Consider the following 8,889-nt stretch of genomic DNA (forward strand, 5'->3'; position numbering starts at 1 on the left):
ATTTATTTATTTAAAATTAAGTTGTTAATTATTGTGACTTATAGTACTATTGTGCTTTTAACATCATTTTTATAAATAACATATGTTTCTTCTTTTATCTTAATTTATGTGGCACAATAGAATTTAGAGAGTTAATCATTTTTTTTATATGATTTTTCAATATTTGAATTTAATAATTACAATAATTATAGTACTTTTTATATAAACTTTAAATAATAAATGTTATTTCTTCTATCCTAGTTTATGTGACATTAATAGAATTTTGAGTGTCGATAATTTTTTAATACTATTTTTAAACATAAGTAATGAACAAGCAGTGGATTTTTCAAGAGTCAAATATTTTGTTACACGGGGCCCAATAAATGTTAATTTTTGTGTCTTAATTTATGTTATATCATGTAACTTGAGAAGTTATCGAATTTTTTATATGATTTTAAAAATATTTTAAGGTGTTATTATTATAATTTATACTTGTTTTATTACTCTCTTTGTTTCAATTTATGTGGCATAATATAGGATTTTCAAAAATTAACCTTTTATGTTTTTTAAACATATTAAATTGATTTTTTGTAATTTATAGTATCTTCTTAACATAATTTTTCAAATAATATATGTTACTTCTCATGTCTCAATTTATGTGGCATTGATAGATTTTTTGGAGTCAAGTGATTTTTTTAATTGTTAATTATTGTGATTTATAGTACTTTTTACGTTCAATTTAGAATAATATATATTTGTCATCTAACTCATTTTTTTTGTAGCACCAATAGAGTGTCAAGAGTCAATCAAATTTTCTTTTACATAGCTTTTAAATATTTATATTGTTAATTATTATTTCTAGTATTATTTATACAATTTTTTAAATTTATAATCAACAGACTTAGAGAAATAAATTTAATACAAAGAAAATACTAAATAGTAAATAATACAATTTTTTAAATTTATAATCAACATAAAGAATAATATTAGAGAAATAAATTTAATAAAAAGAAAATACTAAATAGTAAAGAAAAATATTACTATTACCACTTTACTACGTATATGTAGTAAAATAATATATATATATATATATAATAGAATGATACAATTTAACTTTAAAATATTAATTTTAATCTTAATAAAATTATTTATAGCTACATAAATATTTATCACTTGTTTTAGATCATAAATTTTAATTTTTTTTCTTTCTTAAACTCTGTGTCAAATTAAAATATAAAATAGAGGGGAGGGATAATATTAAGAGTAATATTTTAAGTACAAAAACACTTAAAAGGCTAAAGGTACCGTGTTAGAAAATGTGAGAGACCAAAATAAGGAAGAACTTGTCAAATAAAATTTTAATGGACCCCACTTTATTGGATGACTCTATTTAAAAAGTTGCATAAAGAGCGCGTGTAGTAAACATCTAAGTAAGGACCACACTTTGTAAAAAAACAGATAAAAAAAAGAGTAAAAAAGCACATGGCGCGTAGTAATTAAGTACCAGCGTAAAAAAACACATGGCACGTAATAATTAAGTACCAGCTGGGGTCCATAAGTCAGTGTAGTAGTACATTTTGAGAAAGGACGAATAAATAAATACATATATATGTGTTGGATTTTTGTCCAATAGAGCAATAAAATAATCATGATAGCAGCTGGTACAAGTCAATTACAGCGATTATTGTTGGTAATACCTAATTTACCCCTTGGTCGGCAAGCAGCAATGCCCTTTCATAATAACATAATTACTAATTTGCCCTTGATCGTCCTGGTCGTCTTCACTCTTCTATATAATAGAAATATATACTAGATGGTTCCAACATTTTAAATTTTATATAATTTTATTTGTTTAAATCCTTCTTAAAAATATGATTGAGATCTAAAATAGTAATAAATATTTCTGAATAATGTTGGTAGGAACATTGTCAAGCTTTGCAGAAATATATTGCGAATGGTTCTTGTACATATTACTATGCATTCATACCAAGCCAAGCAAATCATCAATGTAAATTTTCCAAATCAATCACAATAACTTAAGTCACAAATTTTATTTGACAAAATCAAAAGTTAATATTTTTATTATCTCTATGCTAAGTTTTCTCCATCCAATAAATCGATATCTTCACAAAAGAAGAAAAGAACCCACGTAAGAATAGAGAAGAGCAACAAATAGAAATGTTGACATGAATAACATATTAATGAAGTGTTTTCGATAGTTACATTGTTTTTGTTTGTTTAGTAAAAGTACATTAAATGGTGAGACTCAAAATTGCTATTGCCGACATCGGTCACCAACTTGCTCTTTTTTTTTAGATCTTGCAAATTTAGGGTGTGTTTGTTATGAAGGGAAAATGTTTTCCAATTTTCTCATGTTTGGTTGGGCTAAATGTTTTTTGGAAAATCAACTAATTTTCCTCAAATTTAAGGAAAATGACTCTATCAACTGTGCCATAACAATCACAATAACAAGTCCCTAACCTCTCATTGTTCAATCTGTTATCTTTTTCGTTCAAAAAATAAGAACAATAGTATACACCCTTTTTTTTTTTTTCTCATAATAAGATAATATATACCTCATTCTTATCTCTTTATAAAACTTTGTGAGATTACATTTTTATAATTTGACAGTTGATCTAATGTGAAGAATGACTTGTATGCAGCCTTTAGTGCCATATCATTTGTTTTTTATCTTTCGACACATGTTATAGAGGAACATTTTTTAATGGTACATCTACCTGAACTATTAAATCTAGAGACCTAACCTTTTGTTCAATTGCAAAAGAAGAATAACAATGATAAAAGGAATACATTTTAACCATTTTCTACAGGATGTAGTATGATTCAACATCTTCATAAATCAATCACAAAGACATGAATGGTGTCCCACCTTGACATTACATTTCAAGAATCTCCTGATCGGTTACATTTTGTGGAGACTTCTCTACTTTTGACTACTCAGTAAAAGCTAGCAACAATTGTACACTATCAGTCTCATCATCCTTTTATGTCAAAACAATCAATGGACTGCAGACATTACGTTATTTACACTTCAAAGAAGAAGTTGACAAAGAAATTGTTCCTCAAAGCCTGTTAAAAGAGTAAGGCAAAAGGCAATCATAAAGAATCACCTACTGCTACCATGCAACATGATGGTCTTTTTTGATAAATAAATACTACACAAATGATTCTACTGAAAAGATTCCAGAAGGAATTTGCTAATAAGAGCACAATAACGTGTAGTACAGATATAAGCTACCAATATTATTAGGTTAAAATCTTAATTACAACAGAAAATGACTTCTCAGAATTCCTTTTAACATGAAACTTATACACTTTACAACACTCAACCTCCTAGCTTCAACACCAATTTCTTTCAGATACATGGCTCCTGCTTGAAATGTCTCACCAGCATTCTCAAAAGTAAAAACTCAACAATCAGCTACAATGGCATTATTTGTCATCCCCATAACATCAGGATCATAGTATATTCAGATGTGCATCTGATTTTAAAATTACAAAGTTTAACATCATCGGTTATGACAAAAGTTTCTGCCTCATATACATTTCCTTTTCCAGTGCACCATCCCACCATACATAGAGTAGGGAACTGCTGACTTATAATTTTGAAATTCATTTTAACCTTGATACCTTGCTTTTAAGGGCGAAACAAAGATGATCAACAGTGATACGTGAAAACCAGAAAGGGCCTCTTGTTGTATGTTACTATATATAATAAAGATAAGAGAATGACAATAACTCTACTTACTTTGGAAGAATTCATAGAAACTGGAAGGAGTTTAGCATAGATTGCACGACAAAACGTATTGTAACAATATGATTCATTGCAGTTATTTTTTATATAGGAGAAAGAGAGCTTGAACTTGTTTTCTATAATGAACCTACAAAACACACGTAAATATGATAAAAATATAATCCAAATTCTTGATTCAACAATTGAGCGAGCTACAAACAAGATAAAATTTTGGGCTAGGTTTATTGTTCTTTACCAAAATAGACTTAGCAGATGAACCATATTTTACTAAATCAAGAGAGAATCAAGGGTGATATATATTTAGGTTTATTAATGGTGTTGTCCAAAATCTAAGACATTAATCGAGATAAAGGAAAACACTCATCTATTTCATCTTCTAGGTCAAATGGCATTAACATAATACATGAGCATGACCAGAAGTCCACCTCTATGGAATACTTTCATTTCTTAATTGGAAAGTTAAACTACATGGTGTCTGTGGCAAAATGTTAAAGAAAAGGGTAATGGAAAATGTCAGTATAAGTTCATTGGAGATATTGATTAATAGTAAATATTGATATACATTAGCATTACTCTAATGAAATAGTGAGAAAAGTTTATATTTCATGTACAGTATAAAATATCAGCCAATTTACAAGTTCATCAAAATCCTTTTCTTAGTAGATAAACCCACACGTAAATTTTGTGAAATAGTCTCGAAGAGTAGTTAAAGGGGCTGAGGTTGCTCCTGCTATAAATTAAGAGAATCATTAGAAGAAGTATTTCAAGGAGTAGTTAAGTGATCAGGAGATAATAACAAACTATTTGTGTTCACCCAAATGGCTTGAGATTGCCTTTGGCTTCTACATCTCTGAAACTTGTTTGGAGCAAGCTACCGAGTTCCTCTTCGCCCTTCATCACTCTCTATCTCCAACCCTTGACATTAGTTAGTTTGTGCTTTCCTTGCTTTCCATTTGAGTTTTCAAAGTTAAGGTCCCTTTTCCTTATCCTTTTTTTCTGCCTTACCTCCCCATCCCTTTCCTTGCCTCAACTACTACTCTTATCATTAATTTTCAAAATATCCAAAAGTTATCTTTATAAATCTTAAAGCTCTGAAATATAGAGAGTTAGTTTTTAAAATATTTTCTTCTAATCTATTTAGTGCCTCTTTGACTTCAAATATTGCAACATAATAGCTACTATTAAATAAGTAATGAGACGGAAAATATAAAAATCATATTCACACGAGTGGATTGAATTTCATCATGGGAAAATAAAATTATTCACCTTATAATGGTCAAATAGTGGAAACCTTTGAGCGTAGGCACAGCTAAATCAATTGCAGTATCAAAAGATTCGACTCCATATGAGTTGTATGTCACATTTCACGACCTAAAGATATGCAAGCATTTTTCAGATCAGAAAAAAAAAATATGACAGAAGCATAGGATGGAAGAAATCGAAACTGATAACATACATGCTTGGTGTTTACTCGCAGTGCCATTGAGTTCATTTAATATGTACTTCCTTGCCTCTGAGTTCTTGCACAAAGATGGAATTTTCAGATTTTTCTTTCAAACAATCCAATCATCAATTCTTCTTAAATATCTTAGTTAAGTAAAAGATTTAGGCTTTCTTTATACCCTAATTAGAGTACCAAAAGTATGTTTAAAGAATATTAGGGGTCTTACACACAAGAAAGCAGCCAAAACAATAGAGAATATCATAATCGGACATAACGTGAAAAACTATCTTACACTTATCTTTGACAAAAAAAAAGTCACAAGATTGGATAAAAATAAAATAAAATAGTGCATCAACATTTTAGTATAATTTTTTAAAGTAATTGAAACACTTGAAATATGAGTATTTGAAAAGGAATCATATGCTAATCTTATTAGATAAGTTATTCCTAGGATCATATTGCAATTCTCATTTAAAAAAAAGTCGTTCCTATCCCTTTTGCCCTCCTCTTACCTGAATTGATAATAGATAAATCCACCTTTTGTTTCTGATAAACGTAGTCCTATTTTGACTACTAAAAATCATCTTTCAGTTCACAATTTTGTACTCTTTCAGGTGTACCAGCAGCTATATATGTACCTACAACTACTGATAGAGACATGTATTGATGCAATTTTTATATAGGAAGCAACACTGATCGATTTCTAGAATTAACACCACTTCTATACCTCTATACTAACAACCAGTCAACCAACAAACACATTACAGTCCTCAACTCCAAATGTCGAACTAAATTTTCTCAGGAAAATGAAAGAATTTCAACTACAATTATTGCATAGGTTTAGACTATAATGTATAATAGATGCATAATTAATAAATAAAGATATCAATTAAGTTAGAAACTTTAATACCTCAATTTGTTGCTGTAAAGATATCTAATGGGCCTCAAGTTGAGCCTTTGGAATACCAAGGTCGTTAGCACCTGGTATTGAAAAAGGAGAAAACAAATTGTGGATATTGAGCAAAGGGTACATATGCTAATTGATCATGCAATAATTATTTATTCAATGCTGTTCCCCATTTGAGAGCACATTGGCAGAACTGGCCACTTGACTATAAGACGGTGAAACTGGAGCATATCCAGGAGACCTGCAAGAAACCTGTTTTCTTTTATTGTCATATTTCTCTCACAGTCAAAAATAAATAAATAAGGTAGTGAATCTTGTATAAATATATATAATAAGTTAAGATTTTTCAAAGCCGATGCAATGTGAATCCTACAAGCTTTGAATCAAGTGCCGATGTGTTCTTATACACATAACACAAATATATTACAATTGAAATACATCAAAATTCTCATATTGTGAACATTATAACTTATACATACATGAAATCATGAAATCTCCTGATATATGTAGTTGACTGAGCAACAAAAGATAATCTCACTCTTTTATAGGAAAGAGTCACGATCTCCACACAACAATAAGTACATGTGTATGTTAAAATACAATATGGTCAACTCTCAACATTAAGTAGTTAAAGTTTCTATACATACCACTGACTCTATATGAATCATTTATCATATATGTGCAAACATATATAAAGATAAAGAGTATAACCACTATCAAACTTATACATAGCTAAATTAGCGTACCTTAGAAAATGACACAGTAGCAACTCAACAGAAAAACTGAGTTGATAGGCATTTCAAGACTCTAATGTTAGAACCTCCAAAGATGATATTGGAAGCGAAAAATTGGATTTGGTGTGGCATTTACATGTCAAATCAAAATTTCTTTGGTGGAAAGCTTCGAAATCCACCATTTTTTAAGCTTGGATCTCAGTTTAGATTTTTCATTTCGAAGTTTTCTGGATGATTAAAAACTAAATCTAACTTGATGATAACATTTTAACATTAAATTTGTCAATACGTAGTTGACACTAGTGATAATTGTTCAAGTCTCCGTTAATTAAGGTACATTTTTTGTTGATGAACTCGAGTTGGATATGATAAGGTCAACAGAGAGACGCATGTGAAAATATAATGATTGAGAATATACATATGCTTTATTATTTTTTTCAATTAAAAACTATATAGATTGTTTGTTGCAAAAATCTATTATAGAAGATGAATCTGTTATGTCCTTTGTACTTATTGTGTGTCAATGTTCACTATGCTTAACAGGATGGGGATGTATTAAATGGTCTACATTGTTGTTGTCATGTTAGCCGCTTCAATTGATTCCATGAATAGGTTAGCTTATTCGGATGGGATTTTTGTGTTGGTTAATCCACATTGTAGGAAGAATACCATTAAGGTGTTTGAGTATTTGATAATGCTAATGCCCGTTAATATTTTAATTGAGGCAGTTATGCTAGTAAAGAGGATAAAGAGAGCGATTAAAGAGTGAAAGTAAAACGAAAAGAGCAAGAAAATGGAGACGCAGGTAAAAATCAAAATGAATTTAGCAAATTCGCTTGGTTTGTTAAATCAACTTGAGACTTGAGACAACCAAAAAAAATTTGAATGGAAAGCATACCTGATGTCACAAGAATGAGGAAAAGACGAAGAGAAAGTTCTTATTTGTCGTGGAGTTCTACAAGTTCTTGGCTTCTGTTTATTTTGTTCTCTTGGGAGGAGAAAGAGAAACAGATACTTCTAGACTGTACTTCTAAGTTCTAGGTTGCTCTTTAATCCTATGACACATTACCATTTTGCCCTTCAATAATATAAGATTTTTCAGAATTGCCCTTGGTCGTTCTGGTCATCTTCACTCTTCTATATAATATAAATATAAATATATATATAATATAATATATATAAATAGATAGAAATATAATAAAAAGAAAATTTATAAAAAAAAATGCAAGTTTTTTTTAAAATTTTAGTTTTAATTAATAATCTAGTATTTTTTTTAATTATAATTTATTATTAGCTACTTAATTTTTTTGTTAGTTCAAAAAATAATTAAATAATATTTTTATTATTATATTATATTATATTGTATTGTATCAAGAAGGCATAAATTTGTGCAATGAGTTAAAACTCTCAAGACAACTTAAGATGGATAAGCTTAGAGAAAAATATCAATTAGGAGAATTTTTGTACTCAATTCGGTTTACCGGATGCTTCAAAAAGCACCAACCGAGAAACTCCTAAATCAGAATCTCACAGATCTCATCATAAGAAAAGAAGATCTAGAAGAAGGACTAGAGAAGAAAGAGATGAGCGTAAGGCTCATCGTAAATCTCATAGATTTACCAAGAATAGGTCAAGGCGAGATCTTGATAAGATTAAGTGTTATAAATGTGGAAAATTTGGCATATAGCTCCAAATTGTAAGCTGGAAAAGCTTAAGACTCTAGAACTTGATGATGATATTCAAGAGAAGATTTATAGTTTTCTATATACTTCTGGTTCCGAATCAGATTATGATGATTCTGAAGCAAGTTATACCACAGAAGATGAGCAACTTGAATCTTCTAATAAGGTGCAACAAGATTCGAACGATGCTTGCAAATGTCATGGTGATAGTTGTCACTGTGAACATGATGAATTCTACAAGCTTCAATCTCAATTCGAAGACATGAATATGTTCACCATCACTGCAGACAATGTAATAGAACTTCTAAAGGAAGTTACTGATAATACTCTTCGTGAAAAGATCATTCAATTGGCTGCTAGTAAAACTA

The 8,889-nt window shown here is 29.4% G+C and overlaps 1 long non-coding RNA gene across 1 annotated transcript; it reads right to left on the bottom strand.

Annotated features, from left to right (window-relative positions):
- Window positions 1-5,087: 5,087 nt before the first annotated feature.
- On the bottom strand, window positions 5,088-6,183 carry LOC107059836 (uncharacterized). Its single transcript, XR_001472973.1, has 3 exons — window positions 6,109-6,183; window positions 5,211-5,274; window positions 5,088-5,125 (listed from the first exon to the last, which is right to left on the bottom strand). It is a non-coding gene; the product is annotated as an uncharacterized lncRNA (long non-coding RNA).
- Between the last annotated feature and the right edge of the window lie 2,706 nt (window positions 6,184-8,889).

This window comes from Solanum tuberosum, unplaced genomic scaffold (assembly GCF_000226075.1).
Source record: "Solanum tuberosum cultivar DM 1-3 516 R44 unplaced genomic scaffold, SolTub_3.0 scf00042, whole genome shotgun sequence".
Lineage (NCBI taxonomy): Eukaryota > Viridiplantae > Streptophyta > Magnoliopsida > Solanales > Solanaceae > Solanum > Solanum tuberosum.